The sequence below is a fragment of the Eurosta solidaginis genome, chromosome 5 (assembly GCF_040869045.1).
Source record: "Eurosta solidaginis isolate ZX-2024a chromosome 5, ASM4086904v1, whole genome shotgun sequence".
NCBI classification, from domain to species: Eukaryota; Metazoa; Arthropoda; class Insecta; order Diptera; family Tephritidae; genus Eurosta; species Eurosta solidaginis.
In genome coordinates this window covers 185,918,475-185,945,402 of record NC_090323.1, presented here as the reverse complement: position 1 = coordinate 185,945,402, position 26,928 = coordinate 185,918,475, and the positions used below count along the sequence as shown (strand labels likewise).

The window sequence follows — 26,928 nt, the reverse complement described above, 5'->3', positions numbered from 1 at the left end:
GCGTACATATGGAAATGTGAAAACAATGTAAAAATCTATGCGCATTTCAACATTAATTTTTTTTCAAAGAATCGATATAATATAAAGGATCGTCGACATAAACACCAATACATGTACTAATATATATGTATGTATGTACATACGTATAACAAAAGCTAAACAATCGTCTTATAAATTTACATACATGAAGTACCCGAACAATAACATTATGGCACATAGCACAAGCTTTAATATGAGCAAGATTGTCCCACGTTCAGTAAAGAAATGCCAGCACATACATTTGTAAGGTTGAATGAAATATAAAGTAGGTGAAAGAAAGATGAAACATTTTTTCTCTTGGTCCATATAATAACTTAATTCAATTCAAAAGCACATATGTTTGTTAATACGAGCATATTTGACAGATGTTTATGTCTTCCTTTCGTTTCGGCTCCTAATTTTGTTGTGATATGTTTTTATAAATTTACTTAAAATGCATTGTTATATGTAATATATTTTACCTTTTATTTTGTTTTGTGAAAGGAGGAAATACTTTAAACCCTAGCCGGTCTTTTTGATATGTAATCATCTTTGCTCACAGTATGGGAGAATCCAGAATATGAGCGTAAGGGTATATTATAGGCGTTAGCTTGTCTTTGGAACGGATGTGTTATAAGGAGGAATATAGAATATAGGGGTGGTTTGTGGTATTTGGTAGCGTATTGTGGGAGCAATATACACATTGTAGAGAGCAAATTAAGTTAATAAAACTGAAGTAAAGAGAAAGACAGCTCACTTACGAAATGGAAAGGAAAGGAATGCAAATGAAAAGAGGAAAATTCTTTCTTTTCTTTTTCACACTGCCTTTATACAAATGGTTCAAAGCGTGTCCTTGAACACAGACATAAGAACGTTGATGAATTTTTATATTGAAATTTTAATAACAGCTAAATAGATTATTAGTTCCTAATAGTTGTTGTTACGATTTCAAAACTCATCAATATTATGTTTTTGTTCAAGGAGGCATTTTTCTCCATTTTTATAAAGGAGGTGATGAAAAAATTGTATCGCGGTAAGCCCCTAGAAGAACGATTTGTGCTATTTATTCGAATCCCTCTATGAAATATGTTCAAAATTTTTAAGTATCTAACTTACTGGAAAGTTAGTTAAACAACGACTGCAACATTCCAAGCTATGAATTGTATACTAATTTCAGCCAGCGCTCCAGATAGTGTATTTTTTAGTATTTTATTGCATTTCTGGATGTGCTGAGCTAAATGTGCAGCCTTAAGGTTGTAGTTCAATAGTTAGTTTCCTAATATTTTAATGCACGATTCCTTACCTTCCGTAAGCTTTTTTAATAATTTCATCACTCCCTTTGGGTAAATATATTCAAATGTCAAGCCCCTAGCTTTCTATTTACCTCGTTTGTTTTGTATTACCTTGATCCTCAAAACTATGCGCATGGTTGATATTTTTAGCTCAATGGGAAGTTTCTTAAAACTTGTCGCAAAAGAGTTAGCGGTTTGTTATCGATTTATTTTATAAAAAAATTTATGTTTTTGTTATCGGCTTACTAGTTTTCTTATCCGCTTGCTGTCCATTTGTTAACGCAAAGTAGTAGAAAATATATCGATTTGTTCTCGAAGGGCTATCGCTTTTCGATAAATGTTATCGGTTTGTTATAGAAATTTTATTGAGAATATAATTATTTGGTATTAGAAAATTATCGATTTATTATTAAAAAGTTATCGATTTCTTATCATAGCGGTATGACTCGACGCTAAGAAGTCCGACTATCCGATAACTCGATGACAGTTTCTCCTCCCATTTGCTATAAATTTACGGGATGAGGCATTAATATTTTATGTCGACTCCGACCGGTAGATGCAATTCCTGTGACTTGAACCCAAAACCACACCACGAAAGCCGTCAGAAAACGTTCAATCAAGTTAGGTTCAGATAATTTTCACTAATATATTAGAATACGTATAAGTGGCGACTTCACCTTTACTTGAAGTTAATTGGTAAATATCTCTGAGAAACAATGTTAAGCCATTGGAACCATTACCGTAGATATATTTTCTCTGTGCATGTCGGACCTTTAGAAGTGCTTTTGAGCAATCTTTGGTTGATCTCTCCTATTCAGCACCATCACATTATCATACTGATGGCTATTGCTATGCAACTCTGGCAAACAACGCCTTTGCACAAACCACAATTCATTTCTACATAAAATAAAAAAAAAAAAACAAATGTGAGGCCCAATAACCTCTAGATAAGAAAATATAAATGTAATTCAAAATCTCAAAGAGATTGTTGCCTTCTCAATAAACTTACCGGGATTTTGGGTTAGATTGTGAATACCTTTCCTGTTGCACAGACGCGGCTGCATTTTTATTTAAAATGAGGCAGAAACTACGATAAATTTCTTATCTTAACAGTCGGCTGTATGGGATATATACTATATATATGACGGATTCCTACGATTTTTTCATACCACAATATATGCTTTTTACGAAAGCATGTGAAATTTGAAGTTTCAATCTAATAAATTGAAGAATATACTATGACAAAACCTTCTTTTCTGAAAAAAAAACAAGCTACAGTGGTCCGTTGTTGTCTATCTCTGCTCCTTAAAGGACTTATAAATTTGAGATTCCCGAAAAATTTAATATACTAAGTTTCTGTTATTGATATTAGTGAAAATTACAACGTTTACAAACAGCGATGGTGACTACTACTACTTATAAAGCACTGCTAAAAGTCCAGCTCTTGAAAGCGCGCCTATAAGTATTCCACACAATTAGTATTAAAAATATATAGAATTAGTATGTACCTAATGGTAAAAAAAAACAAGTAAGGAAGGCTAAGTTCGGGTGTAACCGAACATTACATACTCAGTTGAGAGCTATGGAGACAAAATAAAGAAAATCACCATGTAGGAAAATGAACTTAGGGTAACCCTGGAATGTGGTTGTATGACATGTGTATCAAATGGAAGGTATTAAAGAGTATTTTAAGAGAGAGTAGGCCATAGTTCTATAGGTGGACGCCTTTTCGAGATATCGCCATAAAGGTGGACCAAGGGTGACTATAGAATGTTTGTACGATATGGGTATCAAACGAAAGGTGTTACTGAGCATTTTAAGAGGGAGTGGGCATGAGGTCTATAGGTGGACGCCTTTTCGAGATATCGTCATTAGGGTGGGCCAGGAGTGACTCTAGAATGTGTTTGTACGATATGGGTATCAAACGAAAGGTGTTACTGAGCATTTTAAGAGGGAGTGGGCATTAGGTCTATAGGTGGACGCCTTTTCGAGATATCGCCATTAGGGTGGGCCAGGGGTGACTCTAGAATGTTTTTGTACGATATGGGTATCAAATGAAAGGTGGTAATGAGTATTTTAAAAGGGAGTAATCCTTAGTTCTATAGGTGGACGCCTTTTCGAGATATCGCCATAAAGGTGGAACAAGGGTGACTCTAGAATGTTTGTACGATATGGGTATCAAACGAAAGGTGTTACTGAGCATTTTAAGAGGGAGTGGGCATTAGGTCTATAGGTGGACGCCTTTTCTAGATATCGCCATTAGGGTGGGCCAGGGGTGACTCTAGAATGTTTGTACGATATGGGTATCAAACGAAAGGTGTTACTGAGCATTTTAAGAGGGAGTGGGCATTAGGTCTATAGGTGGACGCCTTTTCGAGATATCGCCTTTAGGGTGGGCCAGGGGTGACTCTAGAATGATTGTACGATATGGGCATCAAACGAAAGGTGTTACTGAGCATTTTAAGAGGGAGTGGGCATTAGGTCTATAGGTGGACGCCTTTTCGAGATATCGCCATTAGGGTGGGCCAGGTGTGACTCTAGAATGTTTGTACGATATGGGTATCAAACGAAAGGTGTTACTGAGCATTTTAAGAGGGAGTGGACATTAGATCTATAGGTGGACGCCTTTTCGAGATATCGCCATTAGGGTGGGCCAGGGGTGACTCTAGAATGTTTGTACGATATGGGTATCAAACGAAAGGTGTTACTGAGCATTTTTAGAGGGAGTGGGCATTAGGTCTATAGGTGGACGCCTTTTCGAGATATCGCCATTAGGGTGGGCCAGGGTGACTCTAGAATGTGGTTGTACGATATGGGTATCAAATGAAAGGTGGTAATGAGTATTTTAAAAGGGAGTAATCCTTAGTTCTATAGGTGGACGACTTTTCGAGATATCGCCATAAAGGTGGACCAAGGGTGACTCTAGAATGTTTGTACGATATGGATATCAAACGAAAGGTGTTACTGAGCATTTTAAGAGGGAGTGGGCATTAGGTCTATAGGTGGACGCCTTTTCGAGATATCGCCGTTAGGGTGGGCCAGGGGTGACTCTAGAATGTTTGTACGATATGGGTATCAAACGAAAGGTGTTACTGAGCATTTTAAGAGGGAGTGGGCATTAGGTCTATAGGTGGACGCCTTTTCGAGATATCGCCATTAGGGTGGGCCAGGGGTGTCTCTAGAATGTTTGTACGATATGGGTATCAAACGAAAGGTGTTACTGAGCATTTTAAGAGGGAGTGGGCATTAGGTCTATAGGTGGACGCCTTTTCGAGATATCGCCATTAGGGTGGGCCAGGTGTGACTCTAGAATGTTTGTACGATATGGGTATCAAACGAAAGGTGTTACTGAGCATTTTAAGAGGGAGTGGACATTAGATCTATAGGTGGACGCCTTTTCGAGATATCGCCATTAGGGTGGGCCAGGGGTGACTCTAGAATGTTTGTACGATATGGGTATCAAACGAAAGGTGTTACTGAGCATTTTTAGAGGGAGTGGGCATTAGGTCTATAGGTGGACGCCTTTTCGAGATATCGCCGTTAGGGTGGGCCAGGGGTGACTCTAGAATGTTTGTACGATATGGGTATCAAACGAAAGGTGTTACTGAGCATTTTAAGAGGGAGTGGACATTAGATCTATAGGTGGACGCCTTTTCTAGATATCGCCATTAGGGTGGGCCAGGGGTGACTCTAGAATGTTTGTACGATATGGGTATCAAACGAAAGGTGTTACTGAGCATTTTTAGAGGGAGTGGGCATTAGGTCTATAGGTGGACACCTTTTCGAGATATCGCCATTAGGGTGGGCCAGGGGTGACTCTAGAATGTTTGTACGATATGGGTATCAAACGAAAGATGTTACTGAGCACATTAAGAGGGAGTGGGCATTAGGTCTATAGGTGGACGCCTTTTCGAGATATCGCCATTAGGGTGGGCCAGGGTGACTCTAGAATGTATTTGTACTATATGGATATCAAATTAAAAGTATTAGTGAGGGTTTTAAAAGCGACTGGCCCTTAGATGTATAAGTGAAGGCGTTCTCGCGATATCGACCAAAATGTGGACCAGGTGATCCAGAAAATCAACAGTCGGGTACTGCTAATTTATTTATATATGCAATACCACTAACAGTATTCCTGCCAAGATTCCAAGGGCTGTTGATTTCGCCTTGTAGAACTTTTTCATTTTCTTCTACTTAATATGGTAGGTGTCACACCCATTTTACAAAGTTTTTTCCAAAGTTATATTTTGCGTCAATAAACCAATCCAGTTACCATGTTTCATCCCTTTTTTCGTAGTTGGTATAGAATTGTGGCATTTTTTTCATTTTTCGTAATTTTCGATATCGATAAAGTGGGCGTGGTTATGGTCGGATTTCGGCCATTTTTTATACCAAGATAAAGTGAGTTCAGGTAAGTATGTGGGTAAAGTTTAGTAAAGATATATCGGTTTTTGCTCAAGTTATTGTGTTAACGGCCGAGCGGAAGGACAGACGGTGGACTGTGTATAAAAACTGGGCGTGGCTTCCACCGATTTCGCCCATTTTCACAGAGAACAGTTACCGTCACAGAGTCTATGCTTCTACCAAATTTGAGAAGGATTGGTAAATTTTTGTTCGACTTATAGCATTAAAAGTATTCTAGACAAACTAAATGAAAATGGGCGAAGCCACGCCCATTTTGAAATTTTCTTTTATTTTTGTATTGTGTTGCATCATATCATTACTGGAGTTGAATTTTGACTTAATTTACTTATATACAGTAAAGATATTAAATTTTTGTTAAAATTTTAATTAAAAAAAATTTTTTTTTAAAAAGTGGGCGTGTTCTTCATCCAATTTTGCTAATTTTTATTTAGCACATATATAGTAATAGTAGTAACGTTCCTGCAAAATTTCATCATGATATCTTCAACGACTGCCAAATTACAGCTTGCAAAACTTTTAAATTACCTTCTTGTAAAAGTGGGCGGTGCCACGCCCATTGTCCAAAATCTTACTAATTTTCTATTCTGCGTCATAACGTCAACCCATCCACCAAGTTTCATCGCTTTAACCACCTTTGGCAATGAATTATCGCATTTTTTCGGTTTTTCGAAATTTTCGATATCGAAAAAGTGGGCGTGGTTATAGTCCGATATCGTTCATTTTAAATAGCGATCTGAGACGAGTGCTCAGGAACCTACGTACCAAATTTCATCAAGGTACCTCAAAATTTACTCAAGTTATCGTGTTAACGGACGGACGGAAGGACGGACGGACGGACGGACATGGCTCAATCAAATTTTTTTTCGATTCTGATTATTTTGATATATGGAAGTCTATATCTATCTCGATTCCTTTATATATGTACAACCAACCGTTATCCAATCAAACTTAATATACTCTGTGAGCTCTGCTCAACTGAGTATAAAAATGGTGTATAAAGAAATAACAACAAAAAGGCAAGATTGGCAAGATAGCTGAGTGGAGTATAAAGTATGAATGTTACAGATTTCGAGTTCAATACTCAGCTCACGAAAAGCTAGCTGATGAAGAAGTGAAATTCAGAAACATGTCCTGTTAACCACCGTCTTTTGTAAACTTTGTAATTTTCCTCTAATATCAATAACTACAAGTAAGGAAGGTTAAGTTTGGGTGTAACCGAACATTACATACTCAGTTGAGAGCTATGGTGACAACATAAGGGGAAATAGCGATGTAGGAAAATGAAACGAGGGTAACCCTGGAATGTGTTCGTATGACATGTCTATCCAATGGAAGGTATTAAAGAGTATTTTAAGAAGAAGTGGGCCATAGTTCTATAGGTGGACGCCATTTAGGGATATCGCCATAAAGGTGGACCAGGGCTGACTCTAGAATTTATGGTAGGTGTCACACCCATTTTACCAACTTTTTCTGAAGTTTAATTTCGCGACAATAAGCCAATCTAATTACCATGTTTCGTCCCTTTTTTTCGTATTTGGTATATAATTATGGAATTTTTTTCATTTTTCGTAATTTTCGATATCGAAAAAGTATGCGTGGTCATAGTCGGATTTTGGCCATTTTTTATACCAATTCAAAGTGAGTTCGGATAAGTACGTGAACTGAGTTTGGTAAAGATATATCGATTTTTGCTCAAGTGATCGTGTTAGCGGCCGAGCGGAAGGACAGACGGTCGACTGTGTATAAAAACTGGGCGTGGCTTCAACCGATTTCGCCCTTTTTCACAGAAATAAGTTATCGTCCTAGAATCTAAGCCCCTACCAAATTTCACAAGTATTGGTAAATTTTTTTAGACTTATGGCATTAAAAGTATCCTAGACCAATTAAATGAAAAAGGGCGGAGCCACGCCTATTTTGAAATTTTCTTTTATTTTTGTATTTTGGTGCACCATATCATTACTGGAGTTGAATGTTGACATAGTTTACTTATATACTGTAAAGGTATTAAATTTTTTGTTACAATTTGAATTAAACAAATTTTTTTTTTAAAAGTGGGCGTGGTCGTTCTTCGATTTTGCTAATTTTTATTAAGCATACATATAGTAATAGTTCCTGCCAAATCTCATCATGATATCTTCAACGAATGCCAAATTACAGCTTGCAAACATTTTAAATTACCTTCTTTTAAAAGTGGGCAGTGCCACGCCCGTTGTCCAAAACTTTACTAATTTTCTATTCTTCGTCATATCCTCAACTCACCTACCAAGTTTCATCGCTTTAGTCGTCTTTGGTAATGAATTATAGTACTTTTTCTCTTTTTCGAAATTTTCGATATTAAAAAAGTGGGCGTGGTATTAGTTCGATATCGTTCATTTTAAATAGCGATCTGAGATGAGTGCCCAGTACCTACATACCAAATTTCATCAAGTTACCTCGAAATTTACTCAAGTTATCGTGTTGACGGACGGACGGACGGACGGACCGACATGGCTCAATCAAATATTTTTTTCGATCCTGATGATTTTGATATATGGAAGAATATATCTATCTCGATTCCTTTATACCTGTACAACCAACCGTTATCCAATCAAAGTTAATATACTCTGTGAGCTCTGCTCAACTGAGTATAAAAATAATTGCATACAGCAACCTGAACATGTCTTTTCATGAAAGGTATAAATATATATATATCCGTCCAGCAGAATGAGGACTTTCTGCGCACTAGTAATAATAAACGAAAAAACTTGATAAGTACAAAATGTTTTAATGCATTAAACTTCTCTAGCTCCAAATAGCAACAAAAACCAGCAAACAGTGTAGTTTCTTGTTTAATTCATATATGTATATACATCTTAATATATAAAAAACACGTGTCACAACATTTTCGGGCGCGATGGACTCCTAAACTAATGAACCGATTTGTTTTGCACCCCGTATGTAGTTTGATCTAACTTGAGAGATAGGATAGGTTATATCTCAATTTATAGTCGCAATATTATTTTATTGCAAATTTTTTTATTTGTTTATACGTAATAATAAAATGTTACGTATACGCAGTGGCACTCATATTTTCATGTGGTGCGGATATACTTCCGTGTAATTGCTTGGTGTTCAATTAAACAACCTGTTTATCAATAAAAAATATTATAGCGAATGGTATCAAGTATAGCACGTCACCAGGCCCGCCGAGAGGGTGGGGGGAGGGGGTTTCTGAGGGAACCCGCGATTTAGAGGTACTATGACATTTTTTTTAATTCAGGATAGTCTTTAATTGTTTAGAGGTTAATTTTCATACCTCTGGGTGACTAGGGTCTCGAGATATAGGCCAAAACGTGGGCCAGTGAATGCCTAGACAGTGTTTATACAATATGGATATCAAATGAAAGCTGTTGATGAGTGCTTAGTACATAGTAATTTATTATCCAGAGACGGACTGGGACTGGGATTAGGACTAGGACTAGGACTGAGACTAGGAGTGGGACTGGGACTGGGACTGGAATAAAATACTTACAACCATCTGGGACAGGCAATAAGGGATGCAGAAGAACGAGAAGAAATTTAGAGAAGAGAAAAGAGAGAAGGGTAACGAGTTTGAGAAAGAGATAGAATGAGACGAAGATGGAGATAGATGAAGCGAAAAATACGGAGGGAGGAGTGAATAAAAGGATTAGGAAAAAGTGAAGAGGGGGAGGGAAGAGTCAGACGGAAAAAGCTTATTATAATGTATGCAGATAGGCCAAATTTAGGGCAGGACAACGTCTGCCGGGTCTTTTAGTATGCATGCGCGGTTCCAGGGGGTGGGCTTTTTTTGTATTGACTGTAATGAAGTAAATAATACTAATCTACATAGTAATTTCTTATCACACAACGGATTTTTATTAATTTTTAATTTTTCTTGCTTTTTTATGTTATTATTACAAAAAAGGGTTTATGCATTCGATGTTGATAAAAGAAAAACAAAACAAGAATTTTGTTACACTAATTTTCAATGTCAAAGCGAGCTTTGAATTGCAATTTGAACTGTAACGAACAGTAGGGACGACAGGGCGTATGATTGATATCGTGTCACTATGCCTTTTTAAATGAGTTTTTAGTTAGAAGAGCCTCCTTTTACAAATACAAAACACTTTTAGCGAAGTACTTTTATATCTGAAGCTTTCATTGAGGCGCCGCACAGTAGGGTATTTGATCAATCTAGCTGGCGTAAATTAAAACAGCAGTTATTACTGATCAAAAAGTGGTTATCTCATTTCATTGGTATGAAAGAAAATATTCGTCAGTAAATTTACGGTGTTGCCCGCAGAATTACTATGGATCGGGCCCCCAGTTTCTGATGAACCCGGCATAATTTTTGGGCATTACATGAGATATATCAATATGGGTATGAAACGAAAGGTATTTTACTCGTATTTCTATTGATATTTTTATGGCAACCACGCTATTGTTGGCAGCCATAATTTCGAAATAGTAAAAGATTTCGTTTATTTTACATTAACACTAGCAACAACTTTAGCTCTGAAATCCAGCGAAGAATCACTCTTGCCAATCAATGTTCTTTTGGACTAGGTAAGCCATTGAAAAGTAAAGTTCTCTCACGGCAAACGAAAGTCATAATCTTCAAGTCACTTATCGTTCCCGTCCTGCTATATGTAGGCAAAACAATTTTCGGACAAAACAAAGTCTGCGGGGTATTCTAGATTAATATAAAAATTTTCACTTATTTGAGGAAAAATTTTTCGAGTAAGGTCAGTAAATAATAGTACTCGACTGTAACGTTGCGGACCTCGAATAGAAATTCACAGCCGCCAATTGAATTTTTATTTCTGTTTACATACAATTTTCTCCCTGTCTAAAAAAATATTCCTATAACTAACAACTTTGTTTTGAGAAAATTATTTGTCTATATTAAGGGAAGCGTTTCTATGGTGCAAAATCGTTCACCTTTGTTTTCTTTTCCAAACAAATTTTTAGAATTTCTTTTTTGAATGCAAATATGTTTGTCATTTTATGCATTATATTTATTTAACTGTGGATGAAATATCTGTGTTAAGAATATTAAACACAAAACTCGTGGTTGTTTTTGCAGCAGTGCTTCGCCCCACCCAATAGGCGCGACCATTCACAAATTGCCATCAATATCCTCTAACGGGGTTCAAGGAAACTAGCAGTTTTAACAGTGGTGGACCAGAATGGTAGGGATGTTAAAGGCGTTGGTTTCACATCGGTTCCATAAAACGGGGTCAAATCCTTCCTTGCTAGAACTCTATTTTCCACTTGTTTTTCCATTGAAGTGAAAATATTTGCCGCTTAGACTTATATACAAATTGTTACTCAATAAACTTTTATACATTTCTTACGTACAGAGTAACAGTAACTACCAATTTTACGCAAAGTTTTGATTATAATAAATATTTTCCATTGATATAACGATTGAGTGTTCACACAATCTTTCACTGAACTAACTTACCAATCCCAAATGGTATGCAAATTGAATCTGCAAAAGAAGAAAATATATTTAAATACAATTAAGGCCTTCAATATGTATGCAAATTAGTACGTAACTCAATTAAAATGCATATGCAGTAAATACATAATACGTTAACTTCTCTCACTCATATTGGAATACTTGAAACCCTAAAACTTATTTGGTCTGACTGACACCAACATTTTTATACTCAGCTGAGCAGAAGTCACAGAGTATATTAATTTTGTTCGCATAACGGTAGCCCGTAACGGCATAAACTAATCGAGATAGATATAGACTTCTATATATCAAAAGGAAAGGAAGAAATTCATTTAGCCATGGTCGTCCGTCGGTCCGTCTGAACGGATACTAGAGATATACGCTGCCTATAAACGCCGCCGCCGCCGCCTATTTTGGTCGTTTTCCGCACGCCGCCGCCGAATGTCAAAAATATCGGCGCGGCGACGTGGTACGGTGTGTTACTATATTTTCTACTCGTTTAAAACTGTTTAGGCCATTTATTGTTCATGTTGAAAATTCGTCGCATATGGTCGAAAGTGGCATCAACGGATGCGCACCACTAACAATTATAAGAAACTAATTGCGAAATTTAACTCTTTCAGACTATTCAAAATATATATTCAAAACAAGTAAAGGTGTCTAAGTTCGGGTGTAACCGAACATTATATACTCAGCGTGAGCTTCAATTGGACATTTCAATTCAGATAAATTACTTTTCTACATAACACGTTGCACCGCCCGTTTAAAAAAAATGTCTCCCCATTTCCTCTTACAATGAAATATCATTGATTCAAAACTATTTTTTTTTTAAGTTATAGCTTATTATTCTAGTCTACCACTCTTTTAAACTTCTTTTATATCTAAGCTGCCGTTGTCTTTAACCGATCCCGTCAATTTTTACTAGCTATAAGGAAAATATTTTTACACAATTTCATTACGATCCGTTAATTTTTCTTGGAGTTATGGCTCCCGAAACATAGAAAATTGCTTAGTCATAAAAGGGGCGGTGCCACGCCCATTTTTTAAAATTCGAAGTTTTTCCTATTTATTGTTATAAATCCACTTGGGAAATGAAATACCATTGATATAAAGCTCTTTTTTGCAAAGATTTAGCTTATTTTATTCGTCCACGACCCTTTTAGAAATCTTTTATATAAAAGTGGGCGTGGTCCTTAACTGATTTCATTAATTTTTCTTCAAAGCATTCCTTATAGTAAAGGCAAACTCTCTGCCGAATTTTGTTACGATAGGTTTAACGATTTTTGGTTTATGATTAATAATATTTGTAAAATTGATTTTATCACAAGTGGGCGTTGCCACGCCTATTTAAAGTTTTTGTGCAAATCACTCTGAGTATAAAAACAGGCGCTTTCGATGTCAGCTTAACACGGACTTTGCATTACCCAATTCACCAAGTTATTAAAACAAAACACTAAGTTATATAATAAATTTACATGCTCACTTTGCATATTTTTTTCAAAACATTAATAATAAACAATTAATTCAAAAATGACCCAAGGCGTGCATGTTTTCAAATTGTAGTCTAGTTGTTAAAGAAAGCAAATTAACCAAAAAAGGTGCCGATTTTTTTAAAAATTGTATATTGCGATTGGCTGAAAGAGTAAGCGAAATCAGTGATGCAAAGTCCTTTAGTAGGCTCTAGGAGCATAAACACTCCTTTGAAAAGATTCTTACCTCATACTTAAGTTGAGAATATATGTATGTATGAGAAGGGTTTGAAAAATCGCTTGGGCTTACATTTAAACATCTGTTGTTTATTTGCGAAATTATACAATAGCGCCTGAAATGTTAATTTTGATTTCCAAACTTCGTCCTTCAATACCCAAGTTTCCCGGTTTAACATTTCCTAAAGTTGGCGGCCCTATTCAAAACTAGTCCCTTGGAGTGAATCGCATTGATTATAGCCTACCAACCAAGTTTAAATATCACCTACACGTTACGGCTCCTTTTACAAATGTGAATACGTAGGCACATATATTTACCGTTTTGATTTAAGGAAGAATATTGAAATCAACGTTGTGAACACAAACGTCTGCAAACTTTGGTCATCATTTAAAAAATTTTATTCAGTGTCCTTTTAAAATTTTAGTCATGTAGATGCGCCGAGGATCATACGATTTTCACCCATGAGCTACGCAATTATATCCACTTAGACTGCTTATGATTTCGAGGGCGGCATTCTTGGCCAAATAGTCACTCGCCAACATTTCAAGGGGTTTCTCTGTTGTAGCTCGGCAGCATAGCGCGACAAAAGCAACCGTTAGAAAGTTTTCGGAGCTACACCTAGAGCTTCTAGGACAGTGACATCGACGAAGGTATGAGTTCGAAGTCGCAGTCCTATAGCTTCTGTGCTGGCATATGGTGTGAGGGTCAGGAGTCGTGGTAGCGACTGGATTGTAGCTCGAAAAAACTGGATGCGCCCTGTGCCACGAGAGTCATGAGTATTAATAGACTATTAATATCAACCGTAAGTCGCATTTGTGCGTGACCGCCAATAAGCCACAAATGATTTAAAGAAATTGTGTATGCGCGACGATTATTAGGAGTTAACCCCAGGTGAAACTACGCTTTGCACGAGATATACAGACTAAAGTGTGACCATTTTATGTATCTCCATTTCTTTTCAGCAAACGCAGCAGTACCAATTCCAAAGACAGGAGTTAGGTTCGAAAGCGCTTCGAAAATATTTCATGGGTGATTTAAAAAAAAATGATAAAGAAATAAATTCAAATTTAACCAAATTTTCATATTAAAAAAAAAAATATTCAAATAAAACCAATTGATAGCTGCAGAAAGATAACCAAGGCAAGTTGCTTCACTTTTTAATATTACCATTTGTATGTATCCACGAAAAAGACAATTTTGTCTCCAAAGCTCTCAGCTCAGTACGTAATGTTCGGCTACACCCTAACTTAGCCCTCCTTACTTGTTCCAATAGCAAATTGTGTTAAATTGTAGAGCTTTTCATATTAACACTTTCACGATAAGCGAAAATCCACAAAAATATGGAATACATATGTATGTGAATACTATTATCCACATACATACATATTTACACACACATATCTATGTATGTGGCTTACATACCCAAAGAGATATATAGCGTCCTTCAGATTGTAATTTTTTCTACAACAAAATGTTCAATAAATAAAAAACAGAGAGATATTGGATTCAGATAAAAGTAATTTTGTGGTGATTTCAAGTATGTATGAATATTATTTTGTGTCAGATTTTCAAGGTACTGAAATATTTGCGCACACTTGACAAACAAAGCTTCAATCTTTTGCGATTGATTTTCAAAAATTTTTAAGTCTATATACCTTGTTTGTCCCGACACATTAACCGGTAACGTCGCATCCGCGACGTAAGTTCTGCTTACTCCAAACTGGAAAAAGAAGCGGGAGAGATGGTTTTGATAGTGAATGAGGACAAATCGAAGTATATGCTGCTATCAAGCAAAGAATCAGCGCATTTGCGGCTTGGCAACCACACAGCTGCTCACGGCCACAATTTCGAAATAGTAGAAGACTTCGTTTTTTGGGAAAGAGCATCAACACAAACAACAACGCTTTGACATTCAGCGAAGAATCACTCTTGCCAATAAAAGCTACTTTGGACTAGGTAGCCAATTGAAATGTAAAGTCATCTCTGGGCAAACGAAAATCATGCTCTACAAGTCACTTATCGTACCTGTTCGGCTATATGGTGCAGAAGTACGGACCATTACAATATCAAATGAGGCAGCTCTGGGAGTGTTCGAGAGAAAACTTCTTCGAAAGATTTACGGACCTCTACGCATTGACGACGGCGATTACCGAAAAATATTTAATGATGAGCTATACGAGCTTTACGAAGACATCAGCATAATCCATCAAATTAAAACGCAAGGGCCACTCTGACTATGTCATGTTATGCGAATGAAAGATGAAGCGCCGGCTTAGAAAGTATTTTTAACGCAACCCGCCTTTGCAAGCGGTGGAAGAGTACGGCCCCCATTCCGCTGGAATGATCAGGTGGAAAACGATTTAAATTCCCTTCGTTTTACCAATCAGCGCCAGTTAGCAGAGGAAAGAAGCGACTAGAGCCACTTGTTGGACGGTCATAACCAATTAAATTTGTTTTGAAAGTTGAGCAAAATTTAGTGACACAAAGAAAGCGCGCTATCTCAATATTTGTGAACGTTTCTCACATTTTCACTTAGGCCATTTTGGATAGCAGTTTATGAAATGGGTTTAAGAGTGATTTGAAAAAATCACTTCAGTTTTGCCTGCTTCACGTTCAATCAAGGTTTGCTAAAAAGTTAAGTAATTAAGTAAGTTAAGTCAAAAGGGAAAGGAAAGGAAATGAATGTGAAAGGTGTGACATCAACGAGGTAAAGGCGAGTTACGGATTTTTTATCAAACAGTTATAAATTTGCTATCGACAATAAAGGCCATCGATGAGTTATTGAGGTGTTTTCGACAGTTATTGGTTTGCTATCGAAAACATATTTAACCTTTAGCGACAGTTATCAAAGGCTTAGTGGAAAGTTGGCTATAAGTTGCCAAAAATTAATGACTTCTTATCGAAAAGTCATCGATTTATCATCGAAAAATTAAAAATTTGTTATTGAAAAGCGATCGATTTGTTATCGGGTGGTACCAATTTTTAGATTTTTTATCGAAACGTATTGGGTTTTCAATCGTAAGCTATATACTTTTTATTAAAAAATTATCGATTTGTTTTAAAAAATGTTTGGATTTGGCTTCGGAAAGTTATCGATTTGTATCTGTTGTGTTAGCGAAAAGTTATCGATTTGTTATCATATATTTGAAGATATTTTATCAAAAAGTTATCGATTTGCAATCGAAACATTTTTGATTTGTTATCGATAATTTATCGATTTAAGATCAAAAAGTTATAGATTTGCTATCGATTATTTATCAGAGTTATAACATTTTTTTTATCAACTCATCATTGAAAAGTTACAGGTCGAAAAATTTTCGATTTGTGATTTAAGTGTAAACAATATTTTTATCAATTTGTCAACGATGACTCAACAGTTTGTTGTGCAACTGAAACAGAAACCGATCAAACTTCAATATAAAATTGGTAACATATCTCGTTTCCGATGTTGACTCGGCGAGCATTATAAGTTGTATATAATGGCCCGACGAAGCCCTTCTCATAAAGTACGAAATTATTTGTTTCTAGCAAAGCTACTCTTATGAATTCACTTCTACCCCTTGGCGAGGTCAAGACAAGTTAAAACCTTTACATTTCTAGAATCAAACTCGTAAACATTTACGTATCGGACTTCACAAGTACTTGATACTCACGTCTCTTTTGATCTGGCTGGTGATGGCAAAAATTTCAGTTAATACTCAAAAAATGCTTAGTATTTAACAAGCCATAGTTACGTACAATTTTATATTTATTTGGTACAGCGAACGAATAAAAAGCTGGAATAAAAATTTAATTGTAGAAATATAAATTTATTTGAAAATATTTGCTTTGCAAATGAATGTTTTTAAATTAAATTTCTCCTTCATCATTTATACGTACCCAAATGAGCCAACTATTGTTAAAAGCAGAGCAAACTATACCATCTCAAATTATATTTGTGGTAATTTTTTACCACAAAATAGTTTCAAAAGGAAAATTTCTCATTGCAGTGTACCGTAATTTGCAAGCATTCTTGAAAACTTTGCAATGCAGCCAAGTATTTAATTATGAATATTGAAAATAATGTAACTATGGGTGACACGAAAGTATGCAAAGGTTGCAGCGAAGCGTAAAAATTTCCAAAGACTTTATTAGAAATGAAATATGAAGAATGAGGGGAAAAAAGTAGTAGTTATGTATGTATATTTGGGTGGGCAAAGATATAAATATTAGTGGGAAGGATATACTTGATACAGATTTCAATTTGCACTCAACGGTGATATGAAAATGATTATGTGTTATCACTAAAGAATCGCTCATCTGATTTCTTTCACATATATGCAGTAAACTGATAGATTTGCATAACATTTTGTTAAAATTATGCAGGGAGAACCATTCAGTATCATTTCGAAACTATATTAAATATCATTTCAACACTACATCGAAACTGTTATCAGACCACTTCCGGGTTATTTTCGGAATAATTTCGAGACTATTTGGGTATCAATTTGAAATTATTCTAGAATTATTTTAGTTATTATTTGGGGAAAATTTTTGGATCAATTCGAAATTGTTCAAAAATGATACCTAAAATTGTCCCGAAAAAGCCGAGAAATGACGTTTCTGATATTAACTCAAAGTGATAACTAAAATAATCCCACAGTGATCCTATAACAGTTTTACGAGGGTTATGAAATAGTTTCGAAAAAATCCTGATCCTATAATAGTTCTGAAACGGTTTCAGAATATTCTGGATATGGTCCAGAGGTTGTAAAAAATAAAATTTTTAATAATACAGAAGTGTTCCTGAAATGGTTCCATTTTGTTTCCGAAATAGTCTCAAAATAATTCCAAAAATAGTCCTGTAACTGTCCCGAAATGAGTTCGAAATAGCCTCGAAATTATCCCTAGTTTGACCCGAAATAATTTTGAATAGTCCGGAAATGATGAGATCGAGCAGCTTCTGAAATTTTCCAAATAGCCAGAAGCGATGCTAAAAGTGCCTTAAAATATCGTCTTCTTAAAATAATACCGAACTGTTTATGAAGCCAACCCAAAATATTCACGAAACAGTTCCAAAGAAGCCCCAGAGTTATCCAACAATAAACGATACCATTCCAGCCCCTTAAACATCTGAGCGAAGTCTGTCAACCCGTTGCGAACTTTGCGCCATATTCGTTGATGTCACTCCTCTTTTACTTAATAACAAGATATGCCTACCATTAATTGAATGATTTGGTATGTCTTTTCTTATGGAAAGTCCCGGTTTTACTGTATGAATCGATGTCTCCTCATTTTAATGTAAAAACAACTAAGCACGGGACTGTTTTCGGCTGTGCCGAAGATTTAATACCTTTCATGAATGGAGCTGAACAATAATATTATCCCATTCGTAATATCCAAATAATCGGCTATATAAGATAAGAAATATATAGTGAACAGACGTATTTACGTACTTAAGCGAGTTTTAAGATAAATATAAAATAAAACAAGGAAGGAAGGCTAAGCTCGAGTGTAACCGAACATTACATACTCAGCTGAGATCTTAGCTACGTTGGTTTCGTAGGGTTTCGTAGATGGTTTATAAGTGGTTTTTAATTCCATATCACATACGTTTGGGAAGTATCGACCAAATTGTAGACCAAGGGTGACTTTTTTGGAAACGTTATTCCTTCATCCTTTGTCGAATAAGGGAAAATCGCCATTTAGGAAAATGAACCCAGGGTAACCCTGGAGTGTGTTTGTATGACATGGGTATCAAATGAAAGGTATTAAAGAGTATTTTAAAAGGGAGTGGGCCTTAGTTCTATAGGTGGACGCCTTTTCGAGATATCGCCATAAAGGTGTACCAGTGGTGACCCTATAATGTGTTCGTAAAATATGGGTATCAAATTAAAGGTATTAAGGAGGGTTTTAAAAGGGAGTGGCCCTGATGTGTATATGTGAAGGCGTTTTCGAGATATCGACCCAGAACATCGCCTGTCGGGTACCGCTAATTTATTTATGTATGTAATACCACAAACATTATTCCTGTCATGATTCCAAGGGCTTTTTATTTCGCTCTGAAGAACTTTTTAATTTTCTTCTACTTAATATGGTAGGTATCACACCTATTTTACAGGTTTTTTCCAAAGTTGTATTTTGCGTCAAAACACGAATAAAATTACCATGTTTTATCCCTTTTTTCGTATTTGGTATAGAATTACGGCATTTTTTTCATTTTCCGAAATTTTCGGATTTCGCCCATTTTTAATACCAAGATAGAGTGAGTTCAGAGTTTTAAGTTTAGTAAAGATATATCGCTTTTTGCTCAAGTTATCGTGTTAACGGCCGAGCGGAAGGACAGACAGTCGACTGTGTATAAAAACTGGGTGTGGCTATAACCGATTTGGCCAATTTTCACAAAAAACAGTCATAGAAGCTATGCCCTTACCAAATTCCACAAGGGTGTGTAAATTTTTGTTCGACTTATGGCATGAAAAGTATTCTAGACAAATTACATGGAAAAGGGCGCAGCACCGCCATTTTGAAATTTTCTTTTATTTTTGTGTTTTGTTGCACCATATCATTACTGGAGTAATTTAATTATAGTGAAAAGATATTACATTTTTTGTTAAAATTTCACTTAAAAATTTTTTTTTAAAAGTGGGCGTGTTCGTCATCCGATTTTGCTAATTTTTATCTAGAATACATATATTAATAGGAGTCACGATCCTGCCAAATTTCATCATAATATCTTCAACGGCTGCCAAATTACAATTAAAATACCGTATGACGCAGAATTGAAAATTAGTTAAATTTTGGACAATGGGCGTGGCACAGCCCGCTTTTAAAAGAAGGTAATTTAAAAGTTTTGCAAGTTGTAATTTGGCAGGATCGTTACTCCTATTACTATATGTATTCTAGATAAAAATTAGCAAAATCGGATTAAGAGAAAACACCCACTTTAAAAAACAAAATTTAAGTCAAGTTTGAACAAAAAATTTAATATCTTTACAGTATATAAGTAAATTATGTCAACATTCAACTCCAACATTTGTTTCCAAAACTTTCAGCTGAGTATGTAATGTTCGGGTACACCCGAACTTAGCCTTCCTTGCTTGTTTTCTTTTAACGTACATTCACGGATATGTTTACAAATTTCGCATCTATTCACACTTAAAATTAATTCCATTTTCAATGCTAATAATACAAATTAGTTTTAAACTTTTGTACGTCCCTATCTGGAGTATGCAGCCTTTATCTGGCGTCCATTTCTTTAATTTAGGATAGACTGGATAGAACGTGTTCAAAAAGTGTTTCTTAAATACGCTTTGCTTTGCCTTCGCTTCACGGAACCAGTTCCCTCCTACAGGTCCAAATCATTGTTAATAAATCTTAAATCTTTAGAAAAATGTAGGTCTGTTCTCTCATTAACTTTTGTTTTTGGCATTATACAAGGAACTGTTGACTGTACTTACCTCCTGGAGCGCATTTATCTTAATGTCCCGCAAAGGACACTGCGATATTCAAATATTTTTTATTGCGAAAACTTTAAGAAAAACTATTTTCGGAACGCCCCTTTGTCAAGGGCTGTTAAAATATAATCTCTAATTCTATCGATATTGATTTTCCGGTCTCGAAATCAAATTTTCTTTATACTTTAAATTTAATATAATCTATTAATTTGCTAAATTTTATTTACTCATAATCTGTGAGAATATTTTTCATGTTTGTAGACTAATTCAAATAAATAAATAAATAAATATTTCTGTAAGAAATTGAAATATCAACAAATAATTTCTGATATAACACCCTAACAACACCTACGCGATCCCCCAATTCGTTCCGATATAATCCCAAACACATCTCTGAAAACGTTCCAAAATAGTCCGCAACCTATCAAAAACTTATTCCAAAAGAGTCCTGAACTTATCACAATAATAATGCTGGAATGATGCGAACATAGTCCCGAAATGATCCCGAAGCGGTTTCGGAATATTTCTAAAACAGTTCGGTAATTACACGAAAACGTAAACAATCAAAACGGTTTCAAAAACAATTCCTAAAGTGCTTTATATAGTCCAGATATAATCCCCAAAACTATCCCAAAACAGTTTTGAAATTTTCTCATAAACAAAAGTCTCGAAATTTAATTTTTTTATCCCGAAACTTTTCCGCAGACGATCCTGAATGACTCTCGAAAATTTCTTTATATGTGGCCCCAAATTAATGTTAGGCAATTCGAAACCATCCTGAAATAGTGCCGGAAAACATGTAAATTCACGTATGAGCTTGTCTGTAAATAAGTAAGCTCTTTTAACTCCACATGTTCTCCAGCACAAATGTCAGGAGCTTTATAGCTTCGATTGCTTCACTTTGGAATACTGAAGTATACTTTCGAAGAAAAAAAAAATATTTTTATGACCGTTGCCATTACCAACCTACACAGGGTCAGTGCCATATATCAGTAAAGATAATAGAATATGTGCCTCAAATTGGGATTAAGCCAGCTATGAACCTGAGGGATTTAATATTAAAAATTCGGTGAGCTCAGCATGAAAACCTATAAAAACCAGTACCAGAAATACAAGTTTTTCTTTCCTATCATGAGGTGCAATTTCAGTGTCACGCCAATAAACTGCAGGCCTAGTTTCTCGCGCCGAGCGGCTACTCCGGCTCTCAGGCCAGTTCTCCATAACTATCACCTCCCTAGCATAGTAAGGTCTTCTCCTCCTCTTTCCGGCGTTAGTCCATGAGTATGACTAGACAATCAACTCATGATCTCTGAAATGGTATTCAAGTACAAAATATCTATCTTTATCGTATATTCCCTGTGCAATATCTTCTAGATCCAGCAAAGATAACCTCCTGTAAGGTGTTGCCTAGCTGTACTCCCAAACATGGGGTACATCGGGGGACAATAGCAGACACAACGTAGTTTTATTCCTCTAAAGCGCAATTTTTTGCAATAATTTAACTTGAAATATAAAAAAGATAGTCGATTTTATGAAAGGCCTAACACCTGCTACATTAGACTTACGTGAATATTTATCTCACAACCCATATTCAAGAGATTATATGTGCTTATACTCTGGTCAGGTAGGTAGGTTGAACTGGCCGGTCCATGAGGACCTCACATAGACTGATTGAGTCCGTAGTGTTACCAGAAGTTTGTTTTAACGACCAAACTGAAAAACCCTATCAAAAACCAGGACCTATGTTATAAAATAACTCCGTCCTCTTGGCAAATACTAGAAGCTTCCTAGGACTTAAGCCACTTGCTGCTTCTAGATCTGACAGCTGTATCACTCCTAATAGCTGGAGCCTTAGCCTGGCAAGTGCAGGGCACGAGCACAGAACGTGCTCGATCGTTTCCTCCTCCAACCCGCACTTCCTACACCTGCTATCACTGACCAAGCCTAATTTAAAGGCATGTGACGCCAGAAGGCAGTGTCCAGTCAGAATACCCGTCATGAGTCTACAGTCCTCTCTTTTTAATGATAGAAGCAACTGTGTTAGTCTAAGGTTGTAAGACCTACACATAATCTTCGACACTTTACAGCCCCGCGCTTGAACCCACGCCTTTTCTGCTTGGTGGATCATGTGCACCCCTCGCCTTCGCTTAATCTCGCCCAATCTAATTGGGACGTCTACGGAGCAAGCTTCAAGGGATGCGCCCTTTTTAGCTAATTCGTCCGCTTTTTCATTCCCATCTATTCCCATATGCCCTGGGACCCAATATAGATGTATGCTTCTCCCTGTCCCGATTCTCTCCAGAGACTGCTTACACTCTAACACGCATTTAGATGCTGTGCTATGCGAGATTATTGCCTTAATTGCTGCTTGACTGTCAATATAAAAGTTAACACGGTTGCAGCTTAAGCTATTCTCTTCCAGGGTTTCTACTGCTTTGGTTACGGCTAATATTTCCGCTTGGAAAACGCTACAGTAATCCGGCAGCCTGTAGGATCTGCTTAATTCCGGATCAGCGCAGTATACCGCAGACCCTACTCCTTCCACTATTTTGGAACCATCGGTGTACACATGTATCGCCTCGTCCGCCATTTGCGCACCCTTGCGCCAACCGTCCACTTCTATTGTGGCCTTGAGATCTCCCTCAAAGTGCAGGTAGGGAATCATGTAGTCTGTTCGTCTTGTGACTGAGGACGCTATACTACTATGGCCATATGGTCGGCGCTCAAGCTGCCCCGAAGCATCGAGCCTGGTTGCGGTCGTCAACGCTTTGTTCTTTGCTACCAGGTCTACAGGTGGAATGTGCAGAATGGCATACAGTGCAGCCGTCGGGGTTGTTTTCAGGGCTCCCGTAATGCAAAGCATCGATAGTCTGCATACCCCCTCTAATTTTTTGAGGTATGTTGTTTTTTGTGTGGCTTTCCACCAAACAAGAACTCCTTAGTATAGAATAGGGCTTACAATCGCTGTAAAAACCCAATGAGAAAGAGAGGGCGATAGGCCCCACGTACACCCCAGCATTCTTTTACATGCATAGAGTGCCGCTGAGGCCTTCTTGACCCTCTCCTCCACGTTGAGCTTCCATGACAGCTTACTGTCTAGGATGATTCCTAGATATTTTGTGCAAGGTTTCTCCTGTAAGGTCACCGCTCCTAACTTAGGCCTGGTCCAATTTGGGACCTTGTACCTCTTTGTAAACAAGACCATATCCGTCTTCTCCGCATTGACTTTCAGCCCGACATTAGATGCCCAGGTATGAATATCCCGAAGTGCCCGATCCATCAAAGAACTAATCGTTGGAAGGCATTTTCCACTTATGACAATTGCAACGTCATCTGCGTAAGCCGTAAGTTTTACGGGTCCCTCATCGAATTGCCTGAGCAGTTGGTTGATGACCAGTGTCCACAGCAGAGGTGACAGCACCCCTCCCTGCGGCGTGCCCCTGTCCACTGATTTCGTGGCCTCGTACAATCCCCATTGTGATGTAATCTTTCTGCAATTTAACATGCAGCCGATCCATCTGATTAAGGCAGGATGTACTTTAATGTAATTAAGACCATCCATAATCGCCCATTTTGCAACATTATTGAAAGCCCCGGCAATGTCCAAGAAGACTCCTAGAGCATACTCCTTATATTCCAAGGATTTCTCTATGCTTATTACCACCCTATGCAATGCGGTGTCTACCGATTTGCCTTTGGTGTACGCATGCTGTGTTTTGGAGAGCAGCTTTTCATCCACGTTGGACTTTATGTACACATCTATCAGCCTCTCAAAGGTTTTGAGCAGAAATGATGTTAAGCTAATGGGTCTATAGTCTTTGGGATACACGTGACCGATCTTCCCCGCCTTTGGTAGAAAAGCTACACGAGCAGTTCTCCAAGAGTGCGGTACATGATTCAGTCTTATGCACCCATCGAATATTATTTTAAGCCATTCCACGACCGCCCTACTTGAGACTTGTAGCATGGCCGGGAATATAGCATCTGGGCCCGGCGATTTAAACTTAGAAAACGTCTTCACTGCCCACTCGATCTTGGTATCGGTCACCAAGCCCGGCACCACTAGCTCCGTGATCGAAGTGTGAGTGATGTCTGCTGGTTCTTCTAAACCGTCTCCCGATGGGAAATGTGCATCGAGAAGCACCTCAAGGGATTCCTCACTATCACGTGACCATTCCCCGTTCTCTTTCTTTATTAGTCCCTGGACTATGTTTCCCTTTGCTAGGACTTTTTTCAACCGTGCTGTTTCACTGGAGCACTCTATGTCCGTACAGAAACTTTTCCATGAGTTTCTCTTCGCCCTGGTTATTTCACGCTTGTAGATCCTCAGTAGATCCCTGTACTCGTCCCGACACGCTTCGCTTTCCGCGGTCTTTGCGAGTTTAAACATTTCTTTTACCTGTCTTCTTAGAAGACTCAGCTCATTGCTCCACCATGGCGGCTTTGCTTTTCCTCTGAATCTTCTTAGAGGGCAAGCTTTGTTATACGCAGTCATAAGCGTCCTTGTTAGGAATTCATTCGACTCCTCCAGTTCCTCTACATTAGCAACCTCTTTGGGTTATCCCAGTTTCGTTTCTACATGTTTCTGGAATTTAGTCCAATTCGTTGCCCTAGGGTTTCTAAAGGTTCCTCCCTTCTCTACCCTCTTTAGTGGGATGCTAGAGCTTATATACGCATGGTCGGAGAAGGATGGTCTATCGAGAACCATCCAATCATACCTTGATATATCACGCTCGGAGCTCAATGTAATATCCAGAACATTGCTGGATGTTGGACCAATGTATGTAGGAACATTTCCCCTGTTGGCTATCTGCAAATTGGTTTGCAGGATGTAACAAAATAGAGATTCGCCTCTCTCGTTCGTATCTGCTCCTCCCCACGCATTGTGGTGCGCATTTGCATCTGCGCCTATGACCAACCGCCCTTTGCGCCCTTCCTCCTGTACTAGCCTTTTGCACTACATCGGTGGAACCTCCGTAGCATGGGCCATGTAGCAGGACGCCAGGATAAATGCCTGCTTATTCTTTTGCTCAACGGCCACCGCTACGAGATCCTCGGTGGTGTAATTAGGCAGCATATATGAATGCAGCTGTTTCCTTACCATTACTACAGCTCGCACCCGTCCTTCCGTTTGTGCGTAGTAAACGCCAAACCCGCGCGCGCTAAGTCCAGAAACCTTTCCTCCCGATGAGAGCCACGGCTCCTGGATCAGCGCCACGTCAAACGAACCCTCCTCAAGGGTTAGGAGGAGTTCGCTCGACGCCACTTTACTGTGTTGGAGGTTTATCTGTAGGACTCGCAGCACCATTGGGCTGTTTGTCCCCCTCCAGCACCTTCGTCTTGACGTCGTCTTCCTCCTCTTGCCCTTTTGGTTTAGAATATTCGAGGCCCCCTTCATCCCCTCGTGAATTTTGTGCCGTGTGTTCCTCTGTGCGAGTCACAGCACCATTTAGCGGTTGGTCCTCTTCTAGCACGTTCGTGGTGACGTCGGAGACCTCCACCTGTCTTTTTTCCCTTAGGCTTCTGAGGTCCTTTTCGACTTCGCCCACTTCCAGCGTGTTAGGATTTTTATCCTCGGGACTTCTTTTCCTGAGTCGCATGTAAATTTCGCCAGTGCCAAAGGACATTTTGCCAAGCTGCGTGTACAACATATCCTCCGCCTGCTTGTTTATTTGGAAGATGTAGAACTGACCATCCTCGGTAGGCCGAGATACAGTAAGTACCTTCCAATCCTGTGTCAGTATGTTCGGATTCTGATTCTGCAGAAGTCGCAGTGTATCCTCCGACTTCATCACGCATGGTATCCATACCTTAACTTTTGGTACCGTGGGGATTTGCGCTTTATCCACCACCTCAAACCGCGCGTTCGTGCCTTGCCTTTGGAGGTTTGGAACGACTTCCTCCAGCCACCGCAAGCTCGCGATGTTGTCGCACGCTATCATCTTCACACCATTATACCATCCCCCGAATCAAAGGTTGGAAGGGGCTTACTTGGTTGTTCCCGCATCATCTTAAGCACTAAGCTAATAAGCTCCCTTTCCACAGATCTCCACCTTTCAGTAGTCATTTGTCCGAACGAACTGCTACGATCAACCAGCGCCACAGTCAGTGACTGCTTTGCCACATCACTCATCTTCTCGGGAAAAGCAGGAGTCTTAGTGTTATCTCCCTTTGGAACCTCCGAGAACACCGGAGTCTTCGCGTTAACTCCCTTTAGCGCCTCCGAGAAAGCCGGAGTCTTAGCGTTATCTCCCTTTGGCTTATCTCCTACTTCCGTAGTTGGAACTTCCCTCTGACTGGCAGCTTTCGAGGTAGTTGCTACCTAGCTATTGGAACCCATCTGTCTTACAGCTTTGGGCCTACTTGTCTTGTCTATGCGACTGCCCTGCCTCGCGGCTCTAGGACTGGGTCCTTTCTGCCTCTTGAAAGCAGGCTTGTCGCCTTCTGCCGAACGTTGCCTCTTCATTCTGCCATTCGACTCTTCTTCCTCCTCGTACCGGTTGCAGAACCGAGGGTTTCTCGCAGCAAACCTTTTGAACTGCCTTCGACCTACTTCTACCGCTTCATGGGCCCATTCCAAGCGCTC

At 38.2% G+C, this 26,928-nt stretch overlaps 1 protein-coding gene across 2 annotated transcripts in view; it reads right to left on the bottom strand.

Moving 5' to 3' along the window:
• LOC137251842 (G-protein coupled receptor dmsr-1-like) overlaps window positions 1–26,928 on the bottom strand; it is a 604,920-nt gene that overhangs the window by 366,064 nt on the left and 211,928 nt on the right. For both annotated transcript variants that reach the window (XM_067786736.1, XM_067786735.1), the window contains exon 2: window positions 11,203–11,229. The gene's annotated coding sequence lies outside the window, so the exon portion shown is untranslated. The remainder of the gene's footprint in view (window positions 1–11,202; window positions 11,230–26,928) is intronic.